The sequence below is a fragment of the Podarcis vaucheri genome (genome assembly GCF_965113315.1).
Source record: "Podarcis vaucheri genome assembly, chromosome: 14".
Classification (NCBI taxonomy): domain Eukaryota; kingdom Metazoa; phylum Chordata; class Lepidosauria; order Squamata; family Lacertidae; genus Podarcis; species Podarcis vaucheri.
The window spans coordinates 23628403-23645726 of record NC_138752.1 but is presented as its reverse complement, the minus strand read 5'-3'; the positions used below and the strand labels follow the sequence as shown (position 1 = coordinate 23645726).

The window sequence follows — 17324 nt, the reverse complement described above, 5'->3', positions numbered from 1 at the left end:
TTCCATCTTTCTGTTCTGATTCATCTCAGCATTAATTTGCATATTCAAAAAAATCTCAATATATGCAATAAATATGCATCACCTACAAAAGTAGGTATACGGTTGAACCAATGAAATTCATCACAACAGATTATATGGGCACACATAACTGACACACAACAAATTGGTAGTTAAATTTCAGGCTGGCAGTTGGAAAGAATAGTGGAGTTGGATAAAAGGATTGTTTTTCTTTATTGATATTGTGAATGATGACAGCGAACTTGAGTCAAGAACAAAGAAAGTGGGTTCTAAAGCCGTTTACCTACTTTTGCAACACCCTGTATATTGCAATGTGCATTTTCTCTCAAAATATATATTATATTTCCTCTCAAAATACAGAATTAAGCACATTTTTTTTATACTGTTAAACCAATAAGAACCAAATTGTAACGCTCAACTCTTGAAAGCCTATATTCAGATATGCATATATCTTTAAGGGGTGTGGAGTGAGTCTGTTGACGTAGGAAATTACCAAGTTTGAGTTCTTCCATAGCAGCCAGTGTGGTCTGACAGAACTATGGAGTCACCCTCCCAACACATCCATTGCACAGTTTTTCTGGAAATTGCTAGGTGGAGTAGGGTAGGGCAATGGCAAGGTTGGAGCTGCGCGGATGCACTGGCAGGAGTGCTATATTGGCTCTGCTGATGCAGACACAGTCCTGACCAAGCCATTGCCCTGCCTCACAGCGGCACCATCCAGATAAACTACTGAGCTGTTTTAACTTGACTCCTTGTTTTTACAGTTTTTACAGTGATCCAAGTGTTGGGAGGGCCTCACCACACCACACAGTTGCTGGGAACCACAAGTCAGGCAAGGCTGTTGTACTCAGGTCCTGTCTGTGGGCTTCTCAGAGGCATCTGGTTGGCCATTGTGAGAAAAGGATGCTGGACCAGATGGGCTTTTGGCCTGGTGCAGCAGGGCACTTATGTTTTCATGTTCACTGTCTGTAATTGCCTACTCACTGATGAGACTTTGCCAGTGCCAGCCTGACCTCAATGCAAATAGAACTCTTCTTTATAGAGCTCACCCAGGGCCTGGTGCAAAAGCTGCAAAGTCATTTTTCCATGCAGCTGGGCAGACCAGGGGGAATAACATCAAATACCTTTAACAATGCATATGTGTGTGTGCACCACCTCTTAGTTAAGTCCATGTTGCTGCAGTCTAAAACTCCAGTGAATAAGATCCTTGTCAACACAAGCAGATTCCTTCTGTAGTGACTTCAGAAAACGGAGGTTGCTGTGGTGTGAAAAAGGGAGAGCCTGCAGTAGCTGTCACTTTCATCAGCTGTGATAACTGGTGATAAGAGTCACTCTCCAAACTGAAGCAGTTCAGAATCAGTGCATATAATTCTAGGACTGCTGTGCAGGATTTTGTCTCAGAATTTACAGGATACAAATGAATCGTATTATTATTATTATTATTATTATTATTATTATTATTATTATTATTATTATTTCCATGTGGGTTAAATATATGGCAAGCTCCTGCCAGCCATGTGCTTCAATTTATTTCCAAACTAGTGAAATGTCCATCATTGTGATGGGCAAGGATGTTGACGGAAGGAAGGCCTATGTGTTAACAGAGAGCATTTCAATTCAATTCAACCTTTGACCTTCCAAATGTTGCTGAGCTACAATTCCCATCAGCCCCAATATCGTAGCCAATGGCCAGGGATGATAGAAAATGTAGTTCAGCAACATCTGGAGGACCAAAGCTCCCGCACAATTGATCTAAAGAGATACATGACTTCCTGTGGGTGTCAGGGACCAGGAGTCAGATTCCTCTTCATCAGGTGGTGGTGAGGAAGAGGAATGACATGCAAGCCCAGCCCCAGTGATGCTGCTAGCAGAGGAATCTTTGGGATATGTGAATGTGACGCTGTCATCTTCTCACTCTGAGGACTCCAAGACCCTGGATGACCTGAGCCTCCCCTGTTCCATAGCAGGAGGAGACTGCTGGAGAAGGCTGAGCCCCATTAGGTCAAGCAGCATCTTGGAGCATGGGTGCTGCCAACAAGCAGGCTGTACATGGGTACAAAGGATGGATTCTGTTTTGCTGGAGCAGGCTAGCATTGGTACCCCTCTAGAATTTGTTGGCTTTCGAAAGCAAACAGTTGATGAGATTCCATATGGCTAAAGAGATGTCACAACCGTCATAACGTGGCAACAAGTCTAAGCACTCAAACTGCAAAACCTATGGAAGAATTTCACATTCTGAATGCAAGTTCAAAATGTCATGGTCAAAAAGGCTTTTAGAAGGGATCAGGTGGACATGAATCCATGAAAGCTTATGCCATGATAGACTCGCTTCCCTTTAATGTCCTACAAGAGTCTTTGTGCTTTAGGTATGGCAAAATTGGAAATTTCAAATATCTGTGAATATTCCCTTAGTTTTATTAAAAACTGTGTGTCCAGTGCTAGTACTACTCAGCAGGGCTGGCCCACCCATGAGGCAATCTGAAGCAGCTGCCTTAGGCTTGGGTCAATGTTGTTACTCTTCTTATGAAATGGGCTTCAGCCTGCAATGGTTTATGCCACAATAAAGTGCACAGCCTTTCTGGTACAGTGGGCCTAGTTCCTGGTTAGTGTCTATAGAACACAATGATTTCTGCCTAGTTACCACCTACCACCCACATTTTATCATCTCCTAAGTAGGCAAGAACAAGTGTAAGTAGAATTAGCTTGAAGCTATCCATCATTTCCAGAGGTTACCCAATGATATAGCTTTGCCATTTCTCTAGTCCACCCACTTGTGTGATGTTCTTTCCAGTCTCTTCCTGACCATTGAAAACAACAGCTGTGTTTTCTTAGCCAACTATCAAGAGTTTTCAGTTTCAAAGTCTAATAGGACAGAACTCATTATACATCTTGTTTTCTTGTGCACCATAGTCAGCAGCTCTCATAAACATGGCCAGACATTGAGGTACATGAGAAAAACAAAACCTGATAGTATATATTTAACATATTTTGAAGCCTAAGATGCTACCCATTAAAAGTTAGACCATTGGTCCAGTGAGTTCAGTATTGTTTGCTCTGAAACCCTTAAGAGTTTCAGGCAAGGGATGCTCGCAGGTGTTCCAGGAGATGCCAGGGATCGGAGGCACCATCTTCTCTAGCTGATTGAGGGGCCCCAATGCAACAGCCTGATGTCACATGCATGATGTTGCAAAGAGTCAGGGGCCAGAGCTGATACACTGGGGGGGGGGCAAACTACCTTGGGCCCATCTCCCCAATGTGCATTGTATTCTGTACCCAAAAAACTTGCTAGTCCTCACTGAGCTGCTTCGTAGGTTCTCAATATTTTTTTCCTGCTGCTTTAAACTTTAGATTTCCACCAAACATGCTGATATCTCCCTCCTGTTTCTCAACTCTCCACACAGCTGTCATAACTCAGCCTAATTTCAGTTCCTATGATGAAGACTTCCACATGAAAGAAAAGCATATATTCTTCTGCATCTCTTACAGGTTGGTGCCCTTAACCCTGTCCATTATTTTGACAGTTCATATTGCATGAGAAAAATGCCTCATCTGTTCCCTAATTATTTGAACAATGAAGCCTAGTGGATACTTCAGGCACTGCATTTCATGCAGATCTGATTAAAGGAAGAGGGGTGGGGGAGAGGGAAGGAGAGAAAGTAAATCTGAATTTGTGCACACACACCCCCCCAGGAATAAACATATATATAAAAAGCAAGCAAGCAAACAAACAAACAACACTGTTCCCAGGATTTAGTTTCACCAAATCTAAAGAGATTTACTTCCTTTTTCTCATCTCTCTCTCTCTCTCTCTCTCGCTCTCTGAGTGGGTGTACAGATATAGATATATAGCTCTGTCAGTTTCAGTTTCTCTCAGGGTCTCCTGCTTCTCAGTCTTAAGTTCAATCCATTTCCAAACTTCTTTTTCTTTACAAAAACACATTTGTGGGTGCATTTTATCTTACCGTATGGCATTTCCCCCAATCAATTTCTCTGAACATAGTGCATTTTTGTATATTGCTTTCATTCATATATACACTGTTGCCAACTCCTTCCCCTAATCTATGCTTTTTTTGTACACATTTTGTTTTGTTTTGTTGGAGAAGGGCATCACAGCTCCTGGAGAATTGATCATTTCAGAGAAGAATTGCATTTTGTCTCACTATTGGTTTGTGAAATTCAGTAGGTTTATGTTAAAATGCAAACAAAATACACTTCCTCCCTGTCGCCGTATACACTGTGTCCGTAGCACCTGTGCTTGTCATTGAGTGCACATGAACATTAAGGCAGCACACACAGCCCCCTTTGCACACTAAAGCTGGCGAGGATCATTTTGAACTGTTGAAAACTTCTTGTAGGACAATGATACTTTTCGGGCATATCTTGGACCCAAATGAAGAAGCATCTTCTTTGCCTTCAAACCTGTGCATGGCAGGCTTATACCAAGTAAATAAACTCTACATGCAAATAAAGAGCCCTCTGCAATTCATACTTGCATTTTGGAGGGGAGGCCTCTGAGATGGGACTGCTGGGTGGGAAAGAGGGGTGTTATAATTGCAGCCTAGAGTGCCTGCAATTTCCTCCGTGAAATATTGGGAGATGGTATAAAAACCAATTGCGCTCCAATGGAGGGGGGCTACAAAGGGACATGAACAGATCACTAGGAGACCAGATTTAAAAGATGCTTGAACCCCCTTTTTAGCAAAGCGAATAGCTCCCCCAAAAGAAGGCCTTTCCAACCGCAACCAATCTTGAAAGAGTTTTCTGAAGCTTTCGAATTCACCGGCTAATAACTTTAAATAGTTCATTGAGTCTTCCGGATTTTTTTGTTGTTGTTTTTTGTTCATTCTTTCTCTTTTTAAAGAAATAATCTGCTTACATCGTTAAGACCCTGCCTAAGCTCAGTAACACAAATTACCAGATGTTGCATCCCCCCCCCCCCAGTATTTTCTCTCTCTCCTTTCCCCTCAAAAGACCAACCACCAAGCATGTTGAAAGAGAGAGGTCATTGTCCCTTATTGGCAATAAAACTATTTCTCCCCCCCCTTTTTTTTTGCAACTCCCAACAAACGAAACACGAATACCTTTCAGCTGTAGTGGGGAAACCCTATCTCCAACTCCTTCCATGTCGGGCCCGCTTGGCTTTGTTACTTGCTAATAATGCACTCATGTGTAAGCTAATAATGTGAACAGAGGGAAAATGAAGAGACCTTTAAAAAAAAAAGCAGAAAGAAAAAGCAGAATGAATTAGGGCAATTGAGGTCGCTCTCTTTCATTTTTGCTGGAAGGATAGTCGCCCTGGTTTTTACCTTATCGCTTATTACACAATTTATGATAAAATGAGATGTGAATCCACTCTTATTGTTGGGCTCTCCCCTATTGAACATGCATATATAGAATTCATTTCAAATTTAAACACTATCTTAATTATAAATTGAATAAAATGGACAACCTATCAGGTTCCCTAAATTGCATTCTAACAAATAATTTCATTTCCCATTACTTTCCCACCAATGATATATAGGCCACAACAATGTCCAGCGTAATCCCGTTCTGTTACCTTAATTGTGCTGGAGATTCTACAGCGCGACAAATCCCCACACCTGCTTCTATAGCTGTTGCCTGAGCATGTAAACAGTGGAGAAAATTGTGTGGACTTAGCAGGAGAGAGGAAACAAAACTGCCAAAATAGTTAAAGTGTGTGTGTGTGTGTGGCGGGTAATCTCGCATTACTTTAAAAACAATGACACAACATTTTCTAGAGCACTTAAGACATTGCTCTGGATTTGTTTAAAGCCCAAGGAAACCTAGTTACAAAAGCATTAAGTTCCCAAATTAACTGGGAAAGGCATCAACATGAAGATTTTATTTGCATTATTCTGCAGAAGAAACCTACTAACGAGTAGAGAGATTTTCAAATGCATATAAGTTCCTTTTCAGCAAAGAAGGGTGTGTGTTGTTGTTGAAAAAGTATGTATACTAGAAAAAGGCTTGCGGAAGTCTTTCTATTTTTCTCTTTTTAAAAAAAGAAAATAAATTATCAATTTCAACAGTACATTTAGGAGTAAATTTGAGTGAAAACTGCCAGAGGATAAATACTTTTTAGAAAATATATAGCATTTGGGTGAAAAAGAATAAGCAAAATAACAGCAAATTACTGTGTATAATTCAGTTTAACATTCTGGAACAGAACCCTAACACAAGTTTCTGCCTATAGTCCTTCATGTGTTGCTCCTTGCACTAATAAAACAGATTTGATATATTCTCCAACTTCTTCCTGTAGGCTAAACCTAAGAAATAAAATGCATGTGGATTTCATATTCAGTCTGAATGGTGTCTTCTATCTCACTGAGAACTTCTGCTATAGGAAGATGATATTTTGGGGGTTACTGTCTGCTAGATGTTCAAATGATATATATTACATTGCAAATCAAAAGCACAAATAATGGTTAGAATAAAGATTGAGAGACAGATTGTATATAGCCTATAACACCAATAATTTAAGCCAGATGTTTCACTTTTGTTATAATTAAGATAATATTATGAATTTTTCCCCACCTCTGTCATACAAAATATCTGCACGCTTTGATTGATGAGAAAGAGAAAAGAAAGAGCAAGTCTTATACAGTACCAGGTTTTCAAATATTGTAACAAAGCGATATGCTTCTGTAGATATTTGTTAAGTTGCAGCCGTGTGTTTCAAATTTCTCAACTCAGAATGAAGTTAAGCCCGTCTGAAGAACTTCATTTATCAAATGAGCTTTAAGAAACGTAAACTGATCCAATAACAAAACTGGAGTGTTAATATTCATTTTTATGTGAAAGGTACTACTGAGCAGCTGGCTTTTTTCTTTCCATTATTAGGCTGTTTTGATGGCATTACTTATCCACTCAGAAAGAAAAGAAAGAAAGAAAGAAAGAAAGAAAGAAAGAAAGAAAGAAAGAAAGACTTGTTGCATTATCCGAAAGTATGCAGGTTCTATAAAGTTTGGTTTTAGAAAACACACCACCAGTCTAATAAAATCAAATGTTCATTTCCAATTTTCCAGAAGCAAGCTTCTACATCTAAATAGTGATTATAGCCAAAACTTTTTGGAGTGGGTGGGGGTGGAATCTGTTTATTTCCCTTTGTTGCCCCCACCCCACATGCTACAATGCTTTACTACACCCCCCACCATATCTTTTATCTTCCAACTAGTTTCAACTAATATGTTTGTATGTAACTCCTTCCACCCACCACCACCACCCCCCAGCTTATCAGGCAACGGGCAGCATTTGTGATTCATAGCAGTCATCAATGTGATAATAAACTCATTCACAAGACTAACAAACATGCAGCTCCCAGTTATTTACGAGGCAAATTCACTTGCAATGCTGGGCAGTGGAACAGGGGGAGAATCAAGATGGTGTTGATTGATAAATTGACAGGTTAATTTACAAGTGGATAATAGGAGTTAGACCCAGAGGGAGAGAAGGCAGCTTCGCCTACTAGCTGGGTTACACTGCCATCTGTCTTGCACAAGCAAATCTGCAAGAGCAACTCTTTTGAGTCAAGATCAAATGCGCACACAGACACTTTCCCCCTCTAAGTTAGAGACAAAAGCTCCCCCTCCCCAATTTACTGCAGTTTAATTTCTTCTCTGCATTGACACAGTTCACAGTGTGGACCTCCCACCTTCTGATACCGTCCGTAACAAGGGAAATGTAAAGGTTCTTTGTCTCATAAAATGAAAGACGAAGGCTTCTAGCTTTTCAGTTTTCATTTCTTTCTCTTCCCCCCTCCCTTCATTTTTGCTTCTTCTTTGGAAGAGGAAAAAGGGAAGATCTTTGTGGGTTTTTAACTATAATAAATTGTGCACCACTGTGACAGTTGCAGTAGCAATGTGAATATAATATTGGCTTCCCCATATAATATTTATGTATTCTGAAACCAACCGCTTCTAAAATTAAACAAGTTTTAACCGCTGCTAACGGAGGCTCCGAAATATTCTCCGTTTTATCCTTACGGATGCTGTTGATAGGAATCCTGTCTTTATTCTAACACTTTGTACTCCTTAGAAGGTTGTGCAATTTGAAACTCTTTTTTTGGAGGGGGGAGGGGTTCCTTAAATTCCCAGAGTTAGTTTATGAAAACCTGCAAAAGCTTCTCTCTTTTTTCGTTGGTTGAGAATGTAATGAAATTGGACAGCACCTTTCTCGAGCTGACCTGTAATTTGATGGAATTTGAGATCAAAGAACATTTGCAGCTCAGGGACTTTGAAGTTAATAACTTTCACTCTTACTCCTCAAAATTAAAGCAGTGTTGTACGAAACGTAGCTCGAGAGTTGTTCAAAATAACAGGATTCTCTTGCTTTCATTTCAAATTATAAATATTGGGGGGATGTGCACTTTTTTCTTTCCACATATGTGGTAAGTAAGTGCCTTTCACATTTGGAGAGGCACTACAAATATATACGCTAATGTTCTGATAATTTAATCTTGAAAAATAAACTGGGGTGCATCTCTTACTTCATTTTTTGTTGCAATCAGTGCTATTCTATGGAGAGTGTTTTTTTTTCTCTTCTAAAAAAAGCTTTGTCAAAATTAGGCTTCCAAAATGTTACATCAAGAGATCTTCAGAATCACAAAGGGAAAAGCACAAGTAAAAATATGTTACATATTTTTTTAAAAATACAAATAAAAATTAACAGCTGTTTACATGCCAAAAAGAGCCTTTAAAAAAAGAATAATTTTGGTATTAAGTTAGAGGAGAGGCTTGGATTTTATATGCTCAAAGTCTTGTGCTTTTGCCATTTTCTTTAAAAATCAGCTTGTGGGTGTGAGTTTCCTGTTTTAAAACCAGTGCAATGCTTTTAAAACATTTTTTTTAATCCACACCAAACCAAAACACTAAAGGCTTTGCCAAGCAAAATCTATACATCTCCGGCTGAAAGAACCACAGAGAGAGAGAAATCCACCTAACTCGGAATTTCAAGCTATCTGGCTATTCTTTATGTTCCTTTTCATTTAAACAACAACCACCAGCAACAGCAAAACAACCGTCATGTCAATAGCCCACCCTGGATCGAGACCTTATCCCTGAGGTTTTGCCGGCTGCCCCCTGCTAAGCACAAACTAACAAATCAATACGGCTGTCCTTTCCCAAACTAAAATGAGTCATAGCATTCAGTAATGAAGCTGTGTCAGGCATTCCAAGTTAAAATCCTCTCCTTGCATCCTCAGCCTAATTGTCGAGAAAGCTTTTATGCCGAGAGTTGGAAGGGATCAGCCAGAGCAATCCAGCCCTCCTCTCAGACCACAGACCAGATTTCTGGTCACCGCTCTCGCCTCGGAGCTGCAGAACCCGCCTGCTTGTCTGCGGCTCTGTCACAAGGGTGAATCACTGGGGGCTCTGCATAGCAAGCGAGGCCCTGGCCTCCACCTTCCACACTCGCGTCCCTGGAACAGCACCCTGCGGTGCCCCCTCAACACCCTCTCCACAAGGTTTGGCCTCCTGACCCTAACCTTGCTATGTGAACAGCCTTTTTTATTATTATTTTACCCCGATGCCTCAGCAGTCATCAAAAATCTCTCTTTCTGATGCCATGAAATGGGATGAATTTCTGCAAATTAGCCTCTGGAGCACAGGAAGATTTTACAAGTATGTGTTTAGAAATAATTCAGAGGTGGGGGGGGGGAATAAGATCCAACAACCTCAGCATAACTTCCTAAGGTTTTAACCCTGAAAAGTTGGCTCTTTAAAAGAATAAACTTCTTACCCCCTACTATATATATATATATTGACTAAGAATCTGAAACATAGGCTTTTATTCATGAAGCCTTAACTGTTTACCTCCCACAATCCAACGTGGCAAATCGGTTTAGGGCTTCGGGAAAATAAAGGGCCATTTCCTTCACCAGCACACACACACACACACACACAGAGAGAGAGAGAGAGAGAGAGATCTCCTCACATCATTCCCAGAAAGAAGGGGTGAAATCCACACACCACATTTTGCAAGCACAGAGAGATTTATTTTAAATTGCATTTTCTTGGCATAATTTCAGCCGGGGCCAATTGATGCTTAGCCCCAGCACCTCAACCTAGGAATGTGTAAGCAATGATAAAGAAAAAAATGCTGCTAAGCAGGTGCAAAGTGTCATTCCGCCCTACTGATTAACACGGGAATTTGTGCAGAATGTATTCAGAACCAACAACGGCAGAAGAAGGGAACGAGTAACAAAAGACGAAGAGTCTCAAAACTTCCCTGATTTTTTTTGCAATACTGTACTTCCCATTTTTGGCTGAGCTAAAGATTCGGCAGTCGTGTTAATCTCTGTTTTGGTGATTTCATAACTGAGATGAGGAGAAAGTGTGTGCCTGATCAGATAATAATAATAATAATAATAATAATAATAATAATAATAATAATATCACTTCATGGGGTTGTTTTCCTGGATCACATGTGACCATCACCATGCTTACAGATGCACCCAGAGCATAAAGAGCAATGGAAAGTTATATCTGCCTCCAGGACTTGTAATCCAGTGCTATACTGGTTCTGAGCTCAATTCAGCCACCATGGCTCTTGAGAGGTTACCCCATCATCAAATGATAGCTGGGTTTTCATTCATTCCACAGAAACCCCTATCCAGCAACAACAGGAATGTCATTTAGTTATTAGACACCCCTTTGCTTTCTGCCACTTAGGGCAAGATATCTGTTTTCGAAACATTGTGCTTTTGTTCATATTCTAGTTACAATTCTTCTCCTTTATGGCTATGTTTTTTATTGCTACAGTTCACAAAGAATCTTCACAAATTTTGTAAACTTCTAATTTTTTCCTCCTTTTTTTTTAAAAAAAAAAGCAGCCAAAGAACGACTTGCAAACACCAGCGGTCTCTCTCAGATCTAAGTCAGAATGGTTCATGTCTCTCTGTGTCACTCCGACCACTTGCGTTTGAATGGGGTCAGTTCACACATGTACCTCAGAAGTTAAATTTGTGTACATGCGTGTGTGAATGAGGCTTGGAGATCTTGCCTTTTGATGTTCTTTCTAATCCCTCTTTTGAGGATTGCCGCTGCTTCTCACTATTGTGAACAGTTTCAGGTGTGTGTGTATGTGTGTGTGTGTGTGTGTTTAAGCATCTCTTAGTACTCAGGACATCAAGTATACATTATATTCCCTGTAATTTAATGGCACTTTTTTTCTGTTGTGTGCATTTTTATCTACAATCATTGCTGAATTCAGGTAAGACTCTGTACTGCATTTTTTCTTGAAAGAAAAAGAGGGTTCCGTTGTGTGCATTGGGAAGTATGACTGATGTCCTTGGTCTGTGGAAATGGGCATTTCAGCCTCCATCTGATGTGGTAAAACTGTAAATGTGCTAGATATATGGAGTTGTGCTTGCTGGGGGTTGAAGATCTGAAAGCGACTTGTGAACATGTTCACTTTAATATATATACAAGCATTCCCATAACTGGGAACCTGGACCATGGAAAAAGTGTGGGTCTAACAACTTCAACATGGTTATCATTTTATAACACCTGAAAAAAGGACTTTTTTCAAAGAGGGAAATGCGGGGGTGGGGCTAATATTAGAGGCCAGGTGCCACCAATTTTCTGAAACGGGGACTTTTTGGTGGTAGGACCACAACTGCAGACTAGTCTTTCCAAGTAAATAGAATTGGGACACTGACCTAGATTTTCTTTATAAATATGAACATATTTTGTTATTCTCACAGCCCCCTTTAATATCTATAAAACTGACTGTTTTGATCTCTTAACAGTTTCACCTGCTTTTGTTTGAATTTTGTTTTGTTTGCGTTAACCTTCACCGCCTCTCCAAAATATTCATTTAAACATAATTTTCAGAGAAGCACTTGGTGAATTTCAAGAGAATCAAAGGGGGTTTTGATTGGAGAAAACCCACTTCTCAGGGTGAAATCTACACCCTGCTAGATTTCACTTCAGGTTAATATTGACAGAATATTAATATTGAGGAATATTTACAGAAGCCAACATTTTAATAGGATTTGGGTCACAAGAGAAAAACACAGCTCCTTAGAATTTGTTAAAAAATAATAATTCTACCACTTTTTGTTGTTGTTGTTGTTTTATATTTTGTTGGGTACTTTGGGCAATTTTTTAAACAGACTAAAGAGGATGCCAAAAATCTTGTTTGAAACTGGGATGAGCTGAAAAGCAGATTAATTAATGTTGAAAACAGTGATAATGCAGAATCAGTGAGCCAGCTTTTAGGAAAGTGTCCTGAGGAGAAATCATCTCCGTATGAATTACATAAATGTGCATGTGTGCCTTTACCAGAACAGAGTAAGTTATTCAGAATCAATACATTTTCTCTGTTTTCTAGAGACTGGCCGAGATTGAAAGATGAAGAAATCTCAAATGCTGAACACGGTATCAGGAAGCGGGGGGGGGGGCGGGGATGAGAGGAAAAGGGCTGCAGATTTAATAGACATTGCTTCAATTATAAAAATTTTCCAGGAATGTTTTGAGGGAAGGGGGAAAAAAAGATCAAATATGTCATCATAACTGGGGGGGGATCACTTTCAGAGAGTCGAAAATTCCCCTCTGGCCGGTGTCCTATTTTAAGCCTTTAAGAAATAGTAGTTGAGCCCATGGGAGAAAGCTCTTGCAAAGTTATAATTTCATGTGATTTGAAATATGGCACCTGAAGGCCTCCCAAACCGGATCACTTAAAATAAATAGGGGCTCTCTTCAAGAGGCATTTGTCCTTACAGTTGCCTGAATATGCATATGTGTTGTATACAAGCATATGCATTGATGGAAAGAAAGATATAGAGGTAATGTCTCAGATGCAAACACAAAAAGGTGTTGTTTTTTTAAGCACCAGACATTCTTAAAAACCCCTTCTTGCATTTCCACCTGAGATTCTCTCTCTCTCTCTCTCATATTGATTTATTTGAGATATTGATATACCACCCTTTGCCAAATGCACACAGGGTAGTTTACAGCACAGTAACATAATAAGCAACATATCCACATAACAAAATAGCCATTTGAAAAACCTGCTATATTCACAATAAGCAGCCATGTCAAATCATTCGTAAATGATTTCAGTCATCGATAGCTGCATCCAAAAGTCTTCTGAGAGAGGTGCACCTCCAGCTATTTCTGAAAGGAAAACAATGGTGTGGCTATTTGCATCTCAGTGCAGAGGGCTAGCCAGGGCTGGAGAGCTGGTACAAAACCACCACCACCATCCCAATAGGGTTATATTTTGTGTAAGCTGCTTACAGGTAGACTCAGCATCTGGTCAATGGGAAAGGAAATACTAGAGGCTAGACTATAGAAATCAGACTACCAAGAAGGGGTAGGGGGAGATGGTGGTAAATTATATTAGGTAAATTGGGCATCAACCATGAAAACACACCTTTGAGTTTGTGATTATGGTAGCAGTGTTCTGGATTTTGCTTCAAGGCAAAATTCACAGCCAGTGTGGAGGTTCCTTCAGGAGGGGGCAGCGATATCAAGAAAAGAAGGATTTTGAAGTAAAAACAATAGTTTCAACAAGTCTAGTGAGATTTCTTTGGATGCTGGCATCCAAATGTTATGTTGCAAATGTGCTATTTAGCAAAGTTACAGTCCTGGTGTGTTACTAGAGATGAAAATATTTTTCTCTATTTCTTTCTTCTCTTTGGTCCCATGTTTCCTTCTGACACTGTTTGGCTGGGGAGAATTTCTCAAGTTAATTTCATGGTGCAGGAAGTTAGGATCATAAGAAACTGTCTTATAACAGGCCAGGCCAATAGTCCAAGTATCTCATTATTATTGCCTATATGGTCTTACAGCTCCAAGCACTCAACTAATGTAGCATAAAAGCAGAAGAGTGTTCTGGATCAGGCCAATGGTCCATCTTGTCCAGGCATAGGCAAACTCAGCCCTCCAGATGTTTTGGGACTACAGTTCCCATCATCCCTGACTACTGGTCCTGTTAGCTAGGGATCATGGGAGTTGTAGTCAGAAAAACATCTGGAGGGCCAAGTTTGCCTATGCCTGATCTAGTCCAACATTGTAATCTTACAGTGGCAACCAGAGGCCCATGGCACAACTCCTGTGGGAATGAGTTCCATAGTTTAACTATGCACTGCATGAGTAAGTACTTTCATTTATCTCTCCTGAATCTTCTAGCACTCACCTTCAATGGTTGTCCATGAGTTCTGGTGTTAGGAGAGAGGAAGAAAAACTTTTCTCTATCTTCTTTCTCCACGCCATGCATAATTTTACAAACTTCTATCAAGTCGCCTCTTGCTTTCCTTTTCTCTAAACTAAAAAGTCCCAGACGCTGCAATCTTTCTTCATAGGGGAGCTTCTCCACCCCCTTGATAATTTTGGGAGCACCTTGCAGGATTGGTGCCCCCCCATCTGCTAGCACGGAGAACACAGATTACTGCTAAGCAATATTCATGGGATTTTGGAATGTATTCTTTTCTTTTCTCCCCCTTTTTAGTAATGATTTCTGTCCCTCTAAGATCTATCAGGATGACAAAATGTGACAATTTTAAGGTAGAGAATATTTCCTTCAAGCAGTGGGGGGAGGAATCAAAGATAAATCCTAGCCTGGTTCTTCCACTCCCCCCTCCCTCTCGTCCTATTAGTTTTTTGACAGTCTGCTTATGGAGATCTGGCTTGTCAAGATGAAAGTCACCTCTGTCTCTTTCTCAGAGCTATTTCAGTCTCTTTTAAGGAGTTAAGTGCACTGTCAGTTGCTAGGAGCGGGCGGGGGTGGCGGAGGAGGAATCCTCTCCACCACACGGAAGTCCTGTAAAACTTCTTAATTTAGTAGAATAAGAGAATGTCTCTGATTCTCCCCCATCCAGTCTTGTTCCCAAGTTTCATTTGCACCAATTGCTAAAGCAAGGAGAGGTGTACATGTCTCTTGAGGCAAACAGGGACCCAGCAAAGAGGGGTGGGAATAGAGTCCTGTCTGCTTATGGAAAGTGGGAAGGGAAATTGAAGGAAATGAGGTTACAAGCAAGAGATGAAGGACTCAGCATCAGGGTACTCGAAGGACCCCAACAAGCCACAGCCAGCTACAAAAAATAAAATAAAAATAAAAACCAGACATTCAGAATGTCAGAACAGGGGTTCCTCTGAACATATTCTGTGCCCAGGGCTTTTAGTATCAAAATTGCACTGAGTTCACAATCCTCCATTCCCACTCAATTCCATTCTAGGTTAGCTTTCTTCTTTTCTACCGTCCAATTTAGCTGGGAGAATTTGTTTTCTTGTTGCTTTTGTTTAACAACCTTGTTGATCCACAGCAGATCACTCAGAGATCTACCAGCAGGTCCCAATCTACCAGCTCCAAGTTATGCCACCTATGCATATATACTGTAGGCGTCATTCAGGTTTCATGGGGTTGTACTCAATGTTAGTCTTACTCAGAGTAGACCCAGTGAAATTAATGACCTAAAGGAAGTCATGTTCATTAACTTTGATGGGTCTGATTTTGGTAAGATTAGCATAGTGAATAACCGACATTAGATCAACACTTTATATCTATTGTAAAAAAACAACAACCCTGGGCTAGCTGCAGTTCTCACATTCTGTGATATCGAACTGGCAAAAGCACTTTTTATTTTTGCCTCTCACAAACCTGATACAAAATCAGCTTCGATGGGTAATCAAAAATCACAGGATTATGAAGAAGACCACACAAAATCTTAGCAGGGTAAATGAAGGAAGGGGGGAGAGAGAGAGAGAGAGAGAGAGAGAGAGAGAGAGAGAGAGAGAGAGAGAGAAAGAAGCAAAAAGGTGTCTGCATGTTGAGCTGGTTCCTCTGAGCCGAAGCGAAAGCAAAGAGGAGATTTAGCAGCTGTTCCTTGTGGCAGAAAATCTTCCCTGATTGTTGGCGGAACGGAGGCCTAGAAGTGTCAGACAGATACAGCTGATCCACAAAGATAAATCCTGACCTGCAGGGCCCACAAGATGTGCATGCAGTGCCTGTAATTTTGTCATGGTCCAAAAAATAAAATAAAAACAACAAAAATATATGTGTCAAAAGTCATGAAGACCCAGGAAAAATGAAAGGAAGAAAAGTCACTGACAAGTTTTCAAGTCATCAAATGACCCTTGAAGCTCTTCTATCTTTCTAATCTGATTTTCTTAAGGTCTGCGGAGCCATTGCGATATTAGCCAGCCCCTAACCCTGGACTTGCAAGGGTGCTGAGGCTGGTTTGCCTGCTTGCCTGTGTATATGTGAACATTTCTGTGTGTAAATTCATTCTCAGTTCTACGATTCCTCTCCTTTTCTTCTGTTCACACATTTATAAATCACTTTCCCACATGAATCTAAGGCATATATAAACAAAGACATGTCTGGTTTTGTAGTTGGTAGGCAGGAATAATTTGCCAAAGCCTTGGCACATCACAGTGCTAGCCAGGTGAATTTTGCTCAGTGGGTCAAGTTGTGCAGACCAGACATAAAGATCTCTTTGCTGAGAACTTCCCTTCTTCTTCAGGCATTTATATATTAAATCCCTCGGCCCTCCCATCAATCATAGCCCCCTGGGTGGTTCACAAATATCAATGAAATGCACAAATAAAATCCAGTCGATAAAAACAATCTCATTACAAATAAGAAAACTCATAAGATGGCATAGAAGTACCCCCATAAAAACAGGCCTGCATAAAAGGAGAACAAATATATATATATTTGTCGTAGTCATTAGGAGTTCAATCAATCAATCTCTTCATTATGGTCAATGATCCGCATTGTTGTTATGAGTTATAAAAAGGAATTACCCCCAAAATTCTAAGCATACACAGGGTTTTGCTTTGTTGTAGTAGTGTGGAGGAGGATGTCACAATTAAATCTGGACTTTTTTCAGAGCAGGACTTTCAGGGCGGAATCCCAGATGCACATATACATAACTACATGTTGAAGGTATGAAGAGATTTTGGAGAATGGAAAGGACTCTTTGGAAAACAATGCAAGAAGTCTTTGAAGACCTGATAACTGGAATGAAAGAAGGCATCCATTTCCACTCTGCCACAAAATTATTTGCATGCCGCGTTGCTTCTGTTGCACTGCAGTTTGGCTTTTTTGTGGAGAGGGGCCCACATTATTCTTCTTACTGTCAGCTACAGTGAAACTTTATGGAAGTATGTTATCATTATATCATTCCACACCATTCATTTCAATTTAAAAGGGGGGAAATCGTTCCTTTGTGTTACATAGTGTTTGTGGTCTGAAAACAAAAAAAGCTGACATTTTCTGGATTGATTTCTGTTCCAGATATGGGGGTGAATATGTGGTCATCAATAATTTTCACTCCCATT

At 40.2% G+C, this 17324-nt stretch overlaps 1 long non-coding RNA gene across 1 annotated transcript; it reads left to right on the top strand.

The window, feature by feature from the left end:
- Positions 1 to 9614: 9614 nt before the first annotated feature.
- Positions 9615 to 17012, top strand: LOC309518883. Its single transcript, XR_014213638.1, has 3 exons — positions 9615 to 9656; positions 12370 to 12416; positions 16874 to 17012. It is a non-coding gene; the product is annotated as an uncharacterized lncRNA (long non-coding RNA).
- Positions 17013 to 17324: the final 312 nt, after the last annotated feature.